The sequence below is a fragment of the Papio anubis genome, chromosome 6, assembly GCF_008728515.1.
Source record: "Papio anubis isolate 15944 chromosome 6, Panubis1.0, whole genome shotgun sequence".
Lineage (NCBI taxonomy): Eukaryota > Metazoa > Chordata > Mammalia > Primates > Cercopithecidae > Papio > Papio anubis.
Genome location: NC_044981.1, coordinates 34,753,962 through 34,772,904, shown reverse-complemented (window position 1 = coordinate 34,772,904; position 18,943 = coordinate 34,753,962). Strand labels below are relative to the sequence as shown.

Genomic DNA, 18,943 nt, shown 5'->3' with positions numbered 1-18,943 from the left:
CAAGCTCCAAGACAGCTGGGACTACAGTCATGAACCACCACACCCAGCTAATTTTTAAAATTTTTTTGTAGAGATAGGGTGGGAAGGGGGAGTCCTAGGCTCAAGCAATCCTCCCAGTTTGGCCTCCCAAAGTGCTGGGGTTACAGGCATGAGCCCCTGGGCCCCCTACTGAAACCCTTTCTAATGTCAAATTGGTAGACTTGGAGTTTTCAATTGACATAATGGCAACATAGTTCATCTGATTTGCTGAATTATTTAAGTCTCCTTAAACAGCATCTACTACCAGTAAAATTACAAAGCACTCATCCCAACATTTTATATCATTTAGGCTTCTTAATAACCATAGAAGATAGATTTTATTACTCTTATTTACAAATGAGGAAATCAGGACATAAGCATGAAGTGTTTAAGGTCATTAAACTACTAACGAGGTGCTTGTGGGCCGAGAACTCAGGTCGTCTAATTTCAAAGTTCTTGTTTGTCATACACTAAATAGTGACAATTCCAAACAACTAATTTAAGGTTGACTCTTAAGAATAAAAATATTTTTAAAATAATAGCTATTGTAAATTGTCGTACAAAAAGCTAATTCTCATTTCTACTGACTAATCTTATGTAGTAAATGTAAAAACTAACCAAAAATCCCCAGATTTTGAACTATCTCTCTCAAAGTAATTACATTTGCCAAATGTTGGTTTTGTTTTCTGAGACAGAGTCTTGCCCTGTCACTCAGGCTGGAGTACAGTGGTGGGATCATGGCTCACTGCAACCTCAGCCTCCTGGGCTCAAGTGATCCTCCCACCTCAGCCTCCTGCGTAGCTAGGACTACAGGTGCAGGCCAACACGCCAAGCTAATTTTTTAATTTGTAGAGAGGAAGTCTCACTATATTGTCCAGGCTGGTCTCAAAGTCCTGTGGGGAGTCAGGATAGAGGAGTCAGGAAATGTGGAAATGTGTTACCCTGGGTTTCGGCGAAGGCTGGGCGTAAACTGATAATGTTTATCTCTTGTTATTCCTGTTAGTGGTTTACGAACGGGCTCTGGCCTTCCTATCCCATGTACCAGCTCTGACAGCTCACATGACCTCTTGTTTATGAACATACAAGTCTCATTCTTAAACCTAATACTGAGAATGCCTAGAAGTTTTCTTTTCTTTTTCAGCCTTATGTGAGTGTTGTTGTTGATGATGTTTTGAGACGGAGTCTCCCTCTGTCGCCCAGGCTGGAGTGCAATCTCTGCTCACTGCAACCTCCACCTCCCGGGTTCAAGTGATTCTCCTACCTCAGCCTCCCAAGTAACGGGGATTATAGGCACACGCCACCATGCCCAGCTAATTTTTATATTTTTAGTAGAGATGGGGTTTCACCAGGTTAGGTCAGGCTCTTCTCCAATTCCTGACCTCAGATGATCCACTGGCCTCTGCCTCCCAAAGTGCTGGGATTACAGGCGTGAGCCACCACTCCCAGCCACCTTATATGGGTTTTAAATAAACAGTATTTGAAAAAGAAAATAGGCAGGACATGGTGACTCATGCCTGTAATCCCAGCACTTTGGGAGGCCAAGGTGGGAGGATCACCTGAGGTCGGGAGTTTCAGATCAGCCTGGCTAACATGGTGAAACCCTGTCTGTACTGAAAATACAAAAAATTAGTTGGATGCGGTGGTGCGCCTGTAATCCCAGCTACTTGAGAGGCTGAGGCAGAAGAATCGCTTCAACCCAGGAGGCGGAGGTTGCAGTGAACCTGAGGCAGGAGAATTGCTTGAACCCAGGAGGCGGAGGTTGCAGTGAACCTAAGGCAGGAGAATTGCTTGAACCCAGGAGGCGGAGGTTGCAGTGAGCCAGGATCACACCACTGCTCCAACCTGGGCGACAGCGAGACTCTGTCTCAAAAAAAAAAAAAAAAAAAAGATTCCAATAACCCACTGAGCCACCACAGAAAGTTATGAGATATTTATTTAGTAGATAGGTAAACTTTATTTCGCAAGCCCAAGGGGATAATTTACTTTCCATCCCCCTCTCTTTCAAAATAGAGAACCTCCAACAAATGGTATATAAAGGAAAACAAAGCAAACAAAAGAGGGAAACTTTGCAGTTTATTAACTCAAGCATGAAAGTACAGAAAATAAGCAGGGCTCAACATACTTGGAAAAGTAAGTCTGAATTTATTGCATTAAAACATGGTGTTGCACTAATCCGGCCGGGCGCAGTGGCTCACGCCTGTAATCCCAGCACTTTTGGAGGTCGAGGCGGGTGGATCACGAGGTCAGGAGATCCAGACCTTCCCGACTAACACGGTGAAACCGCATCTCTACTAAAAATACAAAAAATTAGCCGGGCGTGGTGGTGGACGCCTGTAGTCCCAGCTACTCAGGAGGCTGAGGCGGGAGAATGGCGTGAACCCAGGAGGTTAAGCTTGCAGTGAGCCGAGATCACACCACTGCACTCCAGCCTGGGAGACAGAGTGAGACTCTGTCTCAAAAAAAAATAATAATAATAATAAAAAGAAAGCATTAATAAAACAGAACCTACTTTTACTTCAGTCATTTGGTCCCTAGGAATTCAAAATAATGCGGAAGGAGATGAAACATAGTAGTTTATAAACAATTTTGAGACCAGCATGAAATGACTAAGGACTATGATGTAATTTCCTTTTCAGAAAACATACAATTCAGGACAAACAGTTATCGATGGAATAAATAAACAAACATACAATTATCAGACACAGCCATAAGACTTATTTAGAAAAGAATAAATAACATATCTTTATCCTAGAGTTAGTTCTAGAGTTATTCTACTACATTCTGGATGTGGTTGAGGGCAGCATTTCCTATAGCTGAATGAAATTCGTGAAAAGATATAGGTTATGCTTTCAGTAGTGAAAAGTGAAAATGATTTATTCTAGAAACCTTGATTATATTATAGTACTGTCAAATTATTAAAATATTGACAAATTATGTACAGTTTAGTAAGAGCTGGCAGCTCGCTATGAGATTCTTTTATTTTGCTCAAATCATGTCCTCCTCCTTTCCCCAAACTATGAATAATTGAAAACATGGAAAATCTGTTTATCAAAACATGTGTCCTCCTGGCCCCTACGTCCACTGTAAGAAACTTCATCATAAGGAACAAACACATAAACAATAAGATAAATAATGAGAACTAGGTAAATTCAGAAAGATTTCTCTGGCTTATTAACTAAGAGTCCAAACAGAGCTTTCTCTTTGCTTATTCAGAGTTGTGATGCCTACTTGGAAACAAGTCAGTGTTTGTGAATATATATATATAAAGTACATGAAAAGGGAAGAATTAAACACATGAAGTGATGGCCAGGAGCAGCGGCTCACGCCTGTAATCCCAGCACTTTGGGAGGCTGAGGCGGGAGGATCACTTGAGGTCAGGAATTTGAGACAAGCCTGGCCAATATGGTGAAACCCTGTCTCTACTAAAAATACAAAAATTAACAGGCATGGTAGCACATGCCTTTAAGTCCCAGCTACTCGGGAGGCTAAGGCAGGAGAATTGCTTGAACCTGGGAGGCAGAGGTTGCAGTGAGCTGAGATCATGCCATTGCACTCCAGCCTGAGCGTTGCAGCAATACTCCATCTCAAAAAAAAAAAAAAAAAAAAAACCAAAAAAAGAAAAAAAATGTTATATCATTTTTATAAGGCAGTATGATGTAGTGAAAAAAAATATTGGAAAACAAGCCAGAGGACCTGTGTTTGAGGCTATTTCACACTTACTGACTAAACAAGTCACCCAGAAGGTTAGGTTTCCTAATCTGTAGGTAACTGACCTACTTTTGCCATGAGGTTATTATGAAAAAGAAAAAATCAAAATGTATGCAAAAGTATTTTATAACCTCTAAAAATTAGCTGGGCATGGTGGCAGGTTCCTGTAATCCCAGCTACTTGGGAGGCTGAGGCAGAAGAATCGCTTGAACCCAGGAGGCAGAGGTTGCAATGAGCCGAGATCACGCCCCTGCACTCCAGCCTGGATGACAGAGCAAGACTCTCAAAAAAAAAGAAAAAAGAAAGCATTGGCCAGGCGTGGTGGCTCACGCCTGTAATCCTAGCACTTTGGAAGACCAAGGTGGGCAGATCACGGGGTCAGGAGATTGAGACCATCCTGGCTAACATGGTGAAACCCCGTCTCTACTAAAAATACAAAACATGTAGCCAGGCATGGTGGCAGGCACCTGTAGTCCCACCTACTCGGGAGGCTGAGGCAGGAGAATGGCATGAACCCTGGAGGTGGAGCTTGCAGTGAGCTGAGATTGCGCCAGAAATTTAGATCGCGCTAGAGAAATGTAAGGTACTACTAGTATTAATATGATATATACACCCCATCCAAACTAATATTATCTTTTTCCTGAGGTAAAATTGTCCTCGTTAATGTCGACCTTAAATTGTTTCCATATCAAAATATACCAGTTAGTTTTCTTAACATTTGTTCTGCAGTTTTTTGTTTGTTTGTTTTTTGAGCTGGAGGCTTGCTATATTGCCCAGGCTGGTCTTGAACTCCTAGAATCAAGAGATCCACCCACCTCAGCCTCCTGGTTAGCTGGGATTACAGGCACGTGGCACCATGTCTGGCTTGTTATACAGCTTTAATGAAAATAAAAACATGTTACAGTGATGAAATATTTTCAATTTTTTTTCTTTTATCCATAATCATGAATAACAATAGAATTACTATTTTAAAGAGAATTAAACATCACTTTTTTTTTTTTTTTTTGAGACCGAGTTTCGCTCTTGTTGCCCAGGTTGTAGTGCAGTGGCATGATCTCAGCTTACTGCAATCTCCACCTCCCTGGTTCAAGCTATTCTCCTGCCTCAGCCTCCTGAGTAGCTGGGATTATAGGCACCTGTCACCACATCCAGCTAATTTTTTGTATTTTTAGTAGAAACTGGGTTTCATAATGTTGGCCAGGCTGGTCTTGAACTCCTGACCTCAAGTGATCCACCCACCTCGGCTTCCCAAAGTGCTGGCATTATAGGTGTGAGCCACCAGGCCCGGCCTAAATATCACTTCTTAAGGGGATATTTGGTTTTCTACCGGATGTGTCCTCTTTAGTGCCTTTTAAAAATCATACACTAAATAATTGTCCTTACAGATTCTTATTCTTAAAAGATTGTCAAACACACACACACAGTCAATGTCCTAGGCTGAATCTGGAAGCAATTATTAGGAATTGCTAGCTCATTGCTTCCTCAGCTACTCTTTGATTTTTAATATACTATATGATAGCAACATATGAATAAGGCTGACAGCTTTTGGAAAGTTCCTCTTCTTGCTTTGAATCTCTGTGCTTAAGCTAGTGAGTGGGTTGGTCTCTCTTGGTTTTTATTTACTGTAAATGGAAGTAGGTCCATATGATGCTGAAAATTAGTGGATACTCTACCTTGAAATGGGAACCATATACTTCGAAATTGACTTTAAGAAGGATCCAGGTGAGAGTAAGCTGAATAGGAACTAAGAAGATCTGACAGCCTGGTCACCTTTAGATCAGTCATTGCCTCTCTGGTCTCATCCACTTTTATCTAAAAATGGGGAAGTTTAGATCAAATGATACCTACCATTTGTTGAGTGCATCCCATGTGGTGGGCAGGCACTAGCTCTAATTGGCAAGCCTCATTAGTTCCATATTACAGATGTAGAAATCAGGGTTTAGGCTGGGCGCGGTGGCTAACACCTGTAATCCTAGCACTTTGGGAGGCCGAAAATGGATCACTTGAGGTCGGGAGTTCGAGACCAGCCTTACCAACATGGAGAAACCCCGTTTCTACTAAAAATACAAACTTAGCCGGGCATAGTGGTGCATGTCTGTAATCCCAGCTACTCGGGAGGCTGAGGCAGGAGAATCGCTTGAACTGGGAGGCAGACGTTTCAGTGAGCCGAGATCACACCACTGCACTCCAGCCTGGGTGACACAGCGAGATCCCATCTTAAAAACAGAGGGAAAAAAAAAAATATATATATATATATATACACACACACACACACACACACACACATATATACACACACACACATATATACACACACACATATATATACACACACACATATATATATATGAAGAAAAAAGAAAAGGAGAGAAACAAACATAGGAAGAAAAATGTAGAGCTGGGGAGAAGGGAAAGAAAAAAGAGTTGCAGGCCTGACACGGTGGCTCACTTCTGTAATCCCAGCATTTCGGCAGGCCGAGGCGGGCGGATCACCTGAGGTCAGGAGTTCGAGACCAGCCTGACCAACATGGAGAAACCCTGTTTCTACTAAAAATACAAAAAGTAGCTGGGTGTGGTGTCACATGCCTGTAATCCCAGGTACTCGGGAGGCTGAGGCAGGAGAATCGCTTGAACCCGGGAGGCGGAGGTTGCAGTGAGCCGAGGTCGCGCCATCGCACCCCAGCCTGGGCAACAAGAGCGAAACTCCATCTCAAAAACAAAACAAAACAAACCCCCCCCAAAAAAAAAACCCAGCACTTTGGGAGGCCGAGGCGGGCGGATCACGAGGTCAGGAGATTAAGGCCATCCTGGCTAACACTGTGAAACCCCGTCTCTACTAAAAAATACAAAACAAAATTAGCCGGGCGTGATGGCGGGCGCCTGTAGTCCCAGCTACTCGGGAGGCTGAGGCAGGAGAATGCCGTGAATCCGGGAGGCGGAGCTTGCAGTGAGCCGAGATCGCGCCACTGCACTCCAGCCTGGGTGAGACAGCGAGACTCCGTCTCAAAAAAATAAAAAAATAAAGTTGCAGAGAGTTAGAGAAGGAGAAGGAGGAATCAGAATGGACGAGAGAAACAGAGTGGTCCAGAATAGGAAAAAGCTGGTCTTAGAAGGGAGAGAAAGACTAGAACAAAGGGGAACCACAGTGGAAGCCAGGAGAGATAGGTTAAAGGAGTTCATTTTTTTCATTCAACAAATATTTATTATCCAACCACTGACTGCAGAGTACCCTGATAAATGCATGTCCTGGGAGAAAAAAAAAAAAATGCATTACTCATGGTCTAACCCCAAATAGAATTTCATTTCTTAGTAACTTGGGTTTTCTTTTCTTTCTGATAATAGAAATAATTTATGCTCATTTAGAAAATATGGAAAACAAGAGCTGAAATAAAGAATCTCTCATTCTAGCCTGGGGCTCAGTTTGAAGGGGCAGCACCACCGAGAGAAAACTCTTCTCATTAAGATAGCAGAGGTGCAAAAGAGCAAGCAGAAAGTAACCAGGCCTCTTTAGACCTAGGCTTGAAATAGTGCATTGTCTCTTCTGTCTCTGTCTCATGAAGCCACTGCAAAGGTGTGGACACAGGGAGGGGTAAAGAAATGGGGCCAGTAATCAGGTATGTATAGAGAGAATATACATATACATACATATACTATTAAAATTAGTAACTCAAGTACCATGTGTGGTCTTGCGGTAAATGATCTGATTTTCTGATACAATGAACAAATCTTAGTAAAATTCAGAAAATCATTAAACAACAATAACAAAAGTATAAGTTTCCCTTGATTTATACCATAGATGCATTCCTGGAAATCTGGTATATATAAAACCCACACAAAAAATATTTTTTATTTATATGTGAAACAGACAAGTTCTAGATTCAGATCATTATGACTGGATTTTTTGCCTATGAGAGTATCCAGAGGGACAGTCAAAATACAGAACGTAGGACAGTTTTTTTGTGGAGGGCAGGACCTTTACAGGCAATGGAGGAGGTCTAACATACCTGACTCTACCTATTAAATTTGGGTTTTTTAAAATTTTGTTTGTTTGTTTTGAGATGGAGTCTCGCTCTGTCGCCCAGGCTGAAGTGCAGTGGTGTAATCTCAGGTCACTGCAACCTCCACCTCCTAGGTTCAAGCGATTCTCCTGCCTCAGCCTCCCAAGTAGCTGGGATTATAGGCCTGTGCCACCACGCCTGGCTAATTTTTGTATTTTTAGTAGAGATGGGGGTTTCACCATTTTGACCAGGCTAGTCTTGAACTCCTAACCTCAAGTGATCCACCCACTTCAGCCTCCCAAAGTGCTGGGATTACAGGCGTGAGCCACCGCACCTGGTCTCTATATTTGAATATAACTTCACATTAATGTAACTGTACAATTGCACCCCAACATTTTGAACAATGCCCCCTAGAGACTAGTACACCCTAGTTGAAGTCTACTTATCAAATATCCCATATTGTGAAATTTTTGTTCACTATTGTAACCTTGCATCTAGTTTGATGCCTGACACATAGTAAGAGTTTAATAAATATTTCCTAAGGAACACAAGAGTGTTCCTTTTACTTACATGGCATTTTTCATATTCCTTACGATAACGACTCGCATTTGTTTTTCCAGTCCTGACCTCTCTTCTGAGCTCCAAATTCATATTGGCAAATGCCCACTTAACATCTTTACTTGAATGACTTTCACATACCTCAAAGACTAAGTATATCCAAAATTGAACTCGTCATTTCCTGCCATTGCATCCCTCCCCCAGATAAAACCTAGTACCAAATAAGGCAAAATGTTAATTCGTGCTGGTGCTCTCTGGTTTAGTAACTGCCACTATGACCCACTTACTTAAGGGATCATCAGAACCCTGGCATTATCCATGATTATTTTCTACTTATCATCCCATTTTCTAGTCAATCAATTCTAGTTCCTAAATCTAAAATTTATCTCCTTTCCATCTCCAGTGCTTCTACCCTAGTGGATGATTGAATTACTACTTCCAAACCACCTCCATCCAGTAGCCAGACATCTTTTAAAACAGAAATCCCATCAGGTCATCCCCCTGTTTAAATTCCTTAAAGAGTTTCTCACTTTTTTTAAGGACAAAATCTAAAACCCTGCATGATTTGGCCCCTGCCTATGTATCTTTTCTTATTTGTGCCACTTAGTACTCTCCAATCATGCTGAGCTTTTCGTGTTTTTTTTTTTGGCTTACATTCTTTTTTAAAATTAATTTTTATTAAATGAATCCAGGCACATCATTTAAAAACCAATCGTTGTTAAACAGTTTGTTTTTTAAAAAGTTTATGGCACAGTCTTGTTTTCCAGGATCCCTGCTTTCATCTCTGTTGACTTACTCCTTTCTTTTTGTAGAGCCCTTCCCTTCTCCACTAGCTTCCTGATGCAAGGGAGGTTAATTTTTTGAGATGTTGCAGGAAAAGGGGGTTTATTCTAGTCTTACTTGTTTGTTAGTGTGAGTAGGTGTACACTCTAGATTAGAAAACATTTTCTCTCAGGATTTTGAAGGCTCTGCTGTCTTCTAACTTCCAATAGTGCCGTCGAGTTTGTTCTTAATTTATTTTTTTCAATCTGGAAGATTTTAGGATTTATCACCGATGAATTCCAAGATGTGTGTGTGTATATTGGTTTCGGTCTTTTCCATTTGTTGTGCTGGGCCTTTTCATCCTGGAGACATATGTCCTTTTGTTCTGCGATGTTTTCTTGCATTTGTTCTTCCCTTCCGTTCCCTTCCCTTCCCTTCCCTTCCCTTCCCTCCCCTCCCCTCCCCACTCCGCTCCCCCCTCCCTTCCCCTCCCCCCCCTCCCCTCCCTTCCCTTCCTTTGGGACAGGGTCTTACTCTGTCACCCAGGCTAGAGTGCAGTGGTGTGATCATAGCTCACTGCAGCCTGGAACTGGGCTCAAGTATCCTCCTGCCTCAGCCTCCTGAATAGCTGGACTACAGGAGCAGAGCACCATGTCCAGCTAATTAAAAAAAAAAAAAAAAAAATTGTAGAGATGGGGTCTACCTATCTTGCCCAGGCTGGTCTTGAACTTCTGAGCTCAAATGATCCTCCTGCCTTGACCTATCAAAGTGCTGGGATTACAGGCGTAAGCCATTGTGCCTGGTCTGGTTAATCTTTTTAATTTTTTGTAGAGATGTGGTTCTCCAACTTCTGGGCTGAAACAATCTTCCCTCCTCAGCCTCCCAAATGCTGGGATTAAAGACATGAGCCATCACACCTTTGTTTCTTTGATAATTTCTTCTCTACAGCTTTTGCTAGTTTTTCTTTTTTCTTTTCTGGAATTCTTATTATTCAAATATTGTAACTTCTAGATACTCTAATCTTATCTTTTTTTATTGTCCATGTTTGTCTTCTGTGACAATTGAGTTTTTTATTACCTTCAAGGGTGATTTTCAACCACATAAAAGTACCTTTCAGAAAAGTTAATCTCCCTAAGCTGTTAAAAGAAGCATAAAGAGAAAATTATAACATTTCAGCTGATTTATTGTTTTAGTTAAAAGGCTAGCAAATTTTAGCAATCAATTGAAAAGGGACTTTTGCCGCTTAACTAAAGACAAATCGTTTCAAACCACAGGCATTTCAAATATTTTATTTCTTCTTTATATACCTGAATTGTCTGACAAACCTTCTCAAGTACGTAAGCATCTATTATAGACCTAATAATGTTATAAATATGCATGATTATTGGTTCGCTTATAAACCAACTTCTCTTGGAAATTACAAGTATAGATTTGATTTTATTTGGCCTTTATACACCCAACTATTTCACCAAAACTAAGGAGAATTTCAGTTATGTCATTAATGTTCCAATCCGACTGGAACCTATAATGGCTACCTCATTTGGTTGGATTCAACTAATTTATTTATTGCTTTTCAAAATAGGCCACAATTCTTAGAGACATTAACATAAAATTTTATTAAATTTTAGATCTCTCATGACTTTTTTGTTATGAAAAATTTCAAAGATAAAAAGTTGAGGGTATAGTATTTCAACAAGTATACCCACTACTTAGATGCAATAATCATCAACATTTTGATGTGTGTGTACATTCCAAGATGTGTGTGTATATACTGGTTTAGGTCTTTTCCATTCGTCGTGCTGGGCCTTTTCATCCTGGAGACGTTATGTCCTTTTGTTCTGGGATGTTTTCTTGCATTTCTTTGTTTCTTTTCTTTTCTTTTTCTTTTAGAGACAGGGTCTTACTCTGTCAACCAGGCTGGAGTGCACTGGCATGATCATAGCTCACTGCAGTGCGCTCCCAATATTTGCTTTATTTCTATGGCTGTTTATTATGAAAAAATTCAAATATAAAGGAAATTTAAGACTAATACAACCAACACTAGTATATCCACTACTTATAATAGATTAAACAATTGCTAACATGTTCTCATATTTTCTTTATTTTTATATTTGTCTATTTTGCTGAACTATTTGAAAGTAAGTGGCAGACAATATGACATCTCACTCCAAAATTGCATTTGGTTTTCTTATCTCTTTAGCCTCTTTTCTTTTTCCTTTTTTTTTTCTTTTCTGAGATGGAGTCTTGCCCTGTCGCCCAGGCTGGAGTGCAGTGGCGCGATCTTGGCTCACTGCAATCTCCGCCTCCCAGGTTCACACCATCTCCTGCCTCAGCCTCCCGAGAAGCTGGAACTACAAGTGCCTACCACCATGCCCAGCTAATTTTTTTTTTTATTTTTTAGTAGAGACGGGTTTCACCGTGTTACCCAGGATGGTCTCGATCTGCTGACTTTGTGATCCACCCACCTCGGCCTCCCGAAGTGCTGGGATTACAGGCGCGAGCCACCACGCCCGGCGTACCCTTTTCATGTAGAGCAGTACCCTTCCCCATCTGCCTACCATTTTGTTCCCCCATGACAATGATTTCTTAAGGACATCAGAGCAGTTTTCTTGTAGAATCTTCTCATGACTTTTCCTTACTTGTAACAATTTCCAAGGTCATTCTCTTTTGGAGCATTTTTTTTGTCTTTATCTTTCACAATGTATGTATTTTTACAGATTTCTAATTATAGTATTTGTAATTTCCAGCTGCTCTTGTTTATTCTTAGAGTGTTTCTTCTTTTAGCATCCTGTTCTTGTTTCATGGATATAATATTTCTCTGATGATATAATTTATTTGAAGTATTTTTATGCTCCTTGCATTGTCTCAGTTTTCTGTGATTTTTCCCCCCTGATTCTTCCATGCTTGAGGTTTAGAATTTTTTTTTATACTGCAGATTTTCCTCTAGTAGCTGATGATTTTTGTACATTTATATTTTAAGAATAAAGTCCTAAAAGCTAATTGGAAATTCTAAGTATATGTTTGCGTCTTATCAATTGAAAGAATTCACTGGAGGCTTTTTCTATGGGAGCCCCCAAAATGTCAGATTTTTTTCCCCTAAGAAGTACTTTTTTTTTTTTTTTTCTGGCTAGAGAGTAGAACCTGGCTATGAAGTTCTGTATCTATGCAGAAGAGGCCTGGGTGTTTTCTTTTCAGTAATATGTCTGACTCCCACTCTGATCTATGCCAAGTGTACCGCTATCTGTAACTCCTTTAGTTTACTTTCTCCAGAGATGGCATTTCCCGTTTCCTATGGAGGTAAAAGTATAGCTTGATTACATTAGATGGGGTGGGGCTCTGGGAGACCTGCCTACTTCTTAAACAGATTTTCAAATGAGTCTCCTTTTCGAAGCACTACATTTCTCCCACTTCACAGCTTCTGATACCTGAGTCTTTCCAGGGCTCCTCAGGGAGATGTGCCTTGCTTCTTCTTGGTTTCTCCTTCTCTAAGCACTTAGGCTTGACCTTCCTTGGATCTGCTAAGTCCTTTAATAGCCTCCATCCATTTTCTATTTTCAGGCATTGTGGTTTGAGGTGAGTCTCAGTTCAAGAAAAATGAAATGAGTGTTTCTAGGTGTTTCCCCCCACTTGTTATTTTTGAGAGAGTTGTGCGGGGAATATCTCAGCTATTTTGAATTGAAAGTTCTGTTTTTATTTTTAGTTCTTTACATGCCTTGAATTATTTACTACCTTTGGGCTTTTGCATTTGGTGTTCAGCTCTCCCAGACATTCTTTTTCCCTTGCTCATCCTCCCTCCAGGCTAATTCCAAGTCAAATTTTAGGTCCTAACTTAAACATCATTCCTAGATGAGTCCTTCCTGATCACCTAGACTAGGTTAGGTCCACCCCTCATGATATATTATATCTATCTATCTATCTGTGTGTGTATACATATATTTTTTATATTTTAATTTGTTGAGACGAGTCTTGCTCTGTGGCCCAGGCTGGAGTGCAGTGGCACTATCTCAGCTCACTGCAACCTCTGTCTCCCAGGTTCAAGCGATTCTCCCTGAGTATCTGGGATTACAGGTGCCCACCACCATGCCTGGAAATTTTGTATTTTTAGTAGAGACGGGGTTTTCCCATGTTAACCAGGCTGGTCTCAAACTCCTGACCTCAAGTGATACCCTCACCTCAGCCTCCCAAAGTGCTAGGATTATAGGCATGAGCCACCACGCCTGGTGCATATGTGTGTGTATATGTGTGTATATATATATTTTTTTTTAATTTTATTTTTTTAGGCAGGGTCTCACTCTATTGCCCAGGCTGGAGTGCAGTAGCCCAATCATGGCTCACTACAACCTCTGCCTCCCAAATTCAAGTGATCCTTCCACCTCAGCCTCCTGAGTAGCTGGGACCACAGGCACATGCCACTACACCCAGCTAATTTTTCTATTTTTTGTAGAGACACGGTTTCATCATGTTGCCCTGGCTGTTCCTGAACTCCTGATCTCAAGCCATCAGCCCACCTCAGCTTCCCAAAGTGTTGGGATTACAGGCATGAGCCACTGTGCTGGGCCGATGTACTCTTGTAACACCCAGCATGACTCTAATATAGCCTCTTTCTTCTGCTAGACTGTAGCTCCGCAAGAAAAGGAAACATGTGTGTCTTGTTCACTGCTATATCCCCAGGGTCCAGAGCAGTGCCTGGTATTCAGTAGGAGATCAATATATATTTTTCATTGTCAACCAACGTATGTTGATTGCTGTAAAGATTTGTAGCTTAATTTACAGTTGCCATCACTAATAAGTAATTATTTAGAGTTCAGCATTCCTAGTTATTATGATCATCTGTTTATTGCTATGGACAAGAGCCCATTTTATAGTATAGTGTTTCCATAATTACATTTTCAAATTTATCTTACAATGAACACTTCTAAAATGACAATTTACGGCCAGGCACGGTGGCTCACGCGTGTAATCCCAGCACTTTGGGAGGCTGTGGTGGTGGGCTCCTGTAATCCCAGCTACACAGGAGGCTGAGGCAGGAGAATTGCTTGGGCCCGGGAGGTGGAGGTTGCAGTGAGCCAAGATTGCGCCATTGCACTCCAGCCTGGGTGACAGAGCAAGATTTTGTCTCAAAAAATAAAAAATAAAATAAAATGACAATTTACTAACAATATTATGCACTGAGATTAACATAGTATATAAATTTTCTACTGCTGCTGTAACAAATGACCACAAACTTAGTGGCTTAAAACAATACAAATTTATCTTACAGTTCTAGAGGTCAGAAGTCTAAAATGAGTTGGCAGGGTTGCATTCCATCTGGAGGCTCTAGGAGAGAATCCATCTCATCTTTTTCAGCTTCTAGAGGCTGCCTGCATTCCTTGGGTTATAGATTCTTCTCATGTCACTCAGACCTCTGCTTCCATTGTCACATTTCTTTCTGTGAATCTGGCCCTCTTGCCTCCCTCTCTAAGGATTATGTGATTAGGTTGGGCCCAGCTAATCCAGGATAATCTCTTCATCTCAAGAGCTTTAATATAATTACATCTACAGAGTCCATTCTGCCAGGTAGGGTAACATATTCACAGGTTCTGGGAATTAGGATGTGGATATTTTGTGAGGCTGTTATTTAGCCTACAACACATAGACAGCAAAATGTGAACCCATAGATGAATTAATAATTAACAAAAGAAATGATAGGAGATTTACTTTTTTTTTGGAGATGGAGTGTCGCTCTGTCACCCAGGCTGGAGTGCATTGGTGCAATCTCACCCCACCGCAACCTCTGCTTCCTGGGTTCAAGCGATTTTCCTGCCTCAGCCTCCCAAGTAGCTGAGACCACAGTCATGTGCCACTATGCCTGGCTAATTTTTGTATTTTTAGTAGAGACAAGGTTTTGCCATGTTGGCCAGGCTGGTCTCGAGCTTCTGATCTCAAGCACCTATCTGGGCCTCCCAAAGTGCTGGGATTACAGGTATGAGCCACCATGCCTGGCCAAAAGCTTTACTTCTAATGTATTTTAAGCTTTATATCAGAACAACCCACAAAGAAGATAAAATAAATTATTTTATTAAGTAAAAGCTTTCATAAATATATATCAAAATAATAAGACTTGGCCCGGCATGGTGGCTCACGCCTGTAATCCCAGCACTTTGGGAGACCGAGGCAGGTGGCTCACTTGAGGTCAGGAGTTCGAGACCAACCTGGCCAACATGGTGAAACCCTATCTCTACAAAAAATAAAAAATTAGCCAGGCATGGTGGCATGCACCTGTAATCCCAGCTACACAGGAGGCTGAGGCAGGAGAATCGCTTGAACCTGGGAGGTGGAGGTTGCAGTGAGCCGAGATTGCACCACTGCACTCCAGCCTGGGCAAAAGGAGTGAAACTCCATCTCAAAAAAAAAAAAAAAAAAAGTAAAGGAAAAGAAAATAATAAGACAAGATACCTAACATAAACCAGTAATTATTAAATTGACAACATACATCAACTAAATGGTTGCTGAAGCATGTACAGATACATTCTCATGCTTTCATGAATTCTGAGATTTCCTGGTTATATATAATATTTTCAGGTAGGGCCAACATTTCTTAAGGGTATTTATGCAATTTTTTTTTTTTTTTTTTTTTTTTTGAGACAAGATCTCACTCTGTTGCCCAGATTGGAGTGCAGTGGTGCCATCTTGGCTCACTGCAACCTCTGCCTCCCAGGCTCAAGCTATTCTTCTGCCTCAGCCTCCTGAGTAGCTGAGATTACAGGCATGCGCCACCATGCCCAGCTACTTTTTGTATTTTTAGTAGAGACAGGGTTTCACCATGTTGGCCAGGCTGTTCTGGAACTCCTGACCTCAGTTGATCCACCCGCCTCTGCCTCCCAAAGTGCTGGGTTTACAAGGGTGAGCCACTGCGCCCGGCCTGGTAATTATCCAGTTATACTAACAGTTACATAAAACAGCATAGTGTTTTTCTGACATTTAGGTACATATATATGTATATATTTTTTCTTTCTTTTTTTTTTTTTTTGGGACAAGGTCTCACTTTATACCCCAGGCTGGAATGCAGTGGTGTAAACACGACTCATTGCAGCCTCAATTTTCCAGGCTCAAGTGATTCTACCTCAGCTTCCCGAGTAGCTGGGATTACAGGTGTGCGCCACCACGCTAATTTTTGTATTTTTTTGTAGAGATCAGATTTCACCATGTTGCCCAGGCTATTCTCAAACTCCTGAGCTCAAGCAATCAGCCCACTTTGGCCTCCCAAAGTATTGGGATTCCACGCATAAGCCACACCACTTCTGGTCCTGACATATATTTTAAAATAAGTTTTAGGCTGTGCACGGTGGCTCATGCGTGTAATCCCAACACTTTGGAAGGCCAAGGCTGATGGATCACCTGAGGTCAGGAGTTTGAGACCCGCCTGCCCAACTTGGTGAAACTCCATCTCTACTAAAAATACAGAAATTAGCTGGGCTTGGTGGCACCACTGCACTATAGCCTGGGTGACAGAGCGAGAGACTCCGTTTCAAAAAAAAAAAAAAAGTTTTAGATGAAAAATATAATTAGCATTAATTATTTTCAATAAATACCTATTAACATACTGCAGTATTGTTTGAGGGAAATTATAATAAAAACCTACTTGAGAAAAATAAAATCCAACATTCTTGATAGTTTAGTTTAAAAGGCTGTGGTTAGATATTTTATTCTCAGTTGTCTAGCAATGTTACATGAATGACTAGTACAAAATGACAGTTTCACAATAGGCTGATGGGTAAAGCTGTCAGCCAGCTCTTTCAGGTAAGAACCTCACCTGGTAGCTGCATCTTGATTATCAACTTTGCTCATTTAGGAACAGTTTTTTTTTTTTTTTTTTTTGAGTCTCGCTCTGTCACCCAGGCTGGAGTGCAGTGGCACGATCTCGGCTCACTGCAACCTCTGCCTCTAGGGTTCAAGCCATTCTCCTGCCTCAGCCTCCTGAGTATCTGGGACTACAGGCGTGTGCCATCACACTGGCTAATTTTTTGAATTTTTAGTAGAGACGGGGTTTCACCGTGTTAGCCAGGATGATCTTGATCTGACCTCATGATCCGCCCGCCTCAGCCTCCCAAAGTGCTGAATTACAGGCATGAGCCACCGCACCCTGCCAGGAATTTTAATACTTTTATCAGTTCATCCAGGTCTGATCTGGCTCTGACACATGAGCTGAACAGCATGTCTTACTTGACAAATCAAATTAGGGTCAGAAGTTTGCCTAATGAGTCCAGTTAAAATGCCAGGCTGCCCAAGGCACTAAAAATGCTCAGAAACCCACAACAACTCATTTCTCAGCTCCCTTTCCCCCAGTCTGGCCTGAATTACAAACTTAAGCAATATATTGAGGTAGCATTCTACACTGGAAAATGTGGTACATTTGAAAAACGATGAGTCACAATTCTATTTGACAGTCTTTCTCCCCTTGGTTTGTATGGCTGGCTGTCCAGTAAAGTACAGTACAGTAGCCACTGACTGCATGTGGCTACTGAGTACCCAAAATGTGGCTAGTCTGAATTGAGATGTGCTGTAAGTGCAAAATGCATACCAGATTTTGAAGACTTAAATTAATAAGAATGTAAAATAATTCATTAATAATTTTTTATATTGATTACATGTTGAAATGACAATATTTGGATTTATTTGGGGATAGAGTAAATAAAATATATCATTAAAATTAATTTCACTCACTTCTTTTTACTTATTAAATGTAGCTACTAGAAAACTTAAAACCATATATGTGGTTCACTTATTTGTATTAGACAGCACTGATGTAAGGCTCCTGAAGTCCGCCTCTATTATCTTAGCAGCTCATTGTGGTCTTATCCATTCTTTCCCTTTGCAGTAACTTAGATTTAGAAGTTAGAATAGCAGGTAGATTTAGGAGGTAGAATAGAAAGTTTTGAACCCTGTGGCCACCCTTCAAGTCAAAAGAATTAAATGCCCAGGAAGACAACAAAAGTCATAATGCGGCCGGGTATGGTGACTCATGCCTGTAATCCCAGCACTTTGGGAGGCCGAGGCGGGCAGATCACGAGATCAGGAGTTCAAGACCAGCCTGGCCAACATGGTGAAACCCCGTCTCTACTACAAATATAAAAATTAGCTGGGCGTGGTGGCACACACCTGTAATCCCAGCTACTCGGGTGGATGAGGCAGGAGAATCGCTTGAACCTGAGAGGGAGAGGTTGCAGTGAGCTGAGATGTGCACTCCAGCTGAGATGTGCACTCCAGCCGAGATGTGCACTCCAGCCGAGATGTGCACTCCAGCCTGGGCAACAGAGCAAGACTCCGTCTTAAAAAAAAAAAAAAAAAAAGTCTTAATGCAATTCTTCATCTCATTTGGATTTATTCTACAATATTGGAGGGGAAAAGGGAAAGGGGGCAGAAGAGTCATCTTCATATAAGTGTCTGCAGAGACAGAATGTGTCTGTATGAAGGATCAAAGAGGACTATGAGAATTATTTTGGGGAGGAAACACACACACCCACGGGGAAATAGGACAAAGAGTGTGTTGTAGTCCATCTCCACCCCTCTCCACCTCTCTAGGTTTTGATCTACTTTATTTTGGCTATACCAATTTTTCTCTCTTTTTCTCAGTGTACCAATTTACACACTTCCCCTGATGGAATGTGGCTCTTGAAAAGAGGCCAGGCGCCGTGGCTCACGCCTGTAATCCCAACACTTTGGGAGGCTGAGGTGGGCGGATCACCTGAGGTCAGGAGTTTGAGACCAGCCTGGCCAACATGGTGAAACCCTGTCTCTACTAAAAATACAAAATTAGCCAGGCATGGTGGCACATGCCTGTAATCCCAGCTACTCAGGAGACTGAGGCAGGAGAATTGCTTGAACCCAGGAGGCAGAGGTAGCAGTGAGCCGAGATGGCG

General features: G+C 41.4%; 1 protein-coding gene across 1 annotated transcript in view; it reads right to left on the bottom strand.

The window, feature by feature from the left end:
• The window catches only part of KCTD20 (potassium channel tetramerization domain containing 20), a 53,981-nt gene extending 45,608 nt beyond the window's left edge, over positions 1-8,373 (bottom strand). The window contains exon 1 of the mRNA XM_017957827.3: positions 8,295-8,373. The gene's annotated coding sequence lies outside the window, so the exon portion shown is untranslated. The remainder of the gene's footprint in view (positions 1-8,294) is intronic.
• Positions 8,374-18,943: the final 10,570 nt, after the last annotated feature.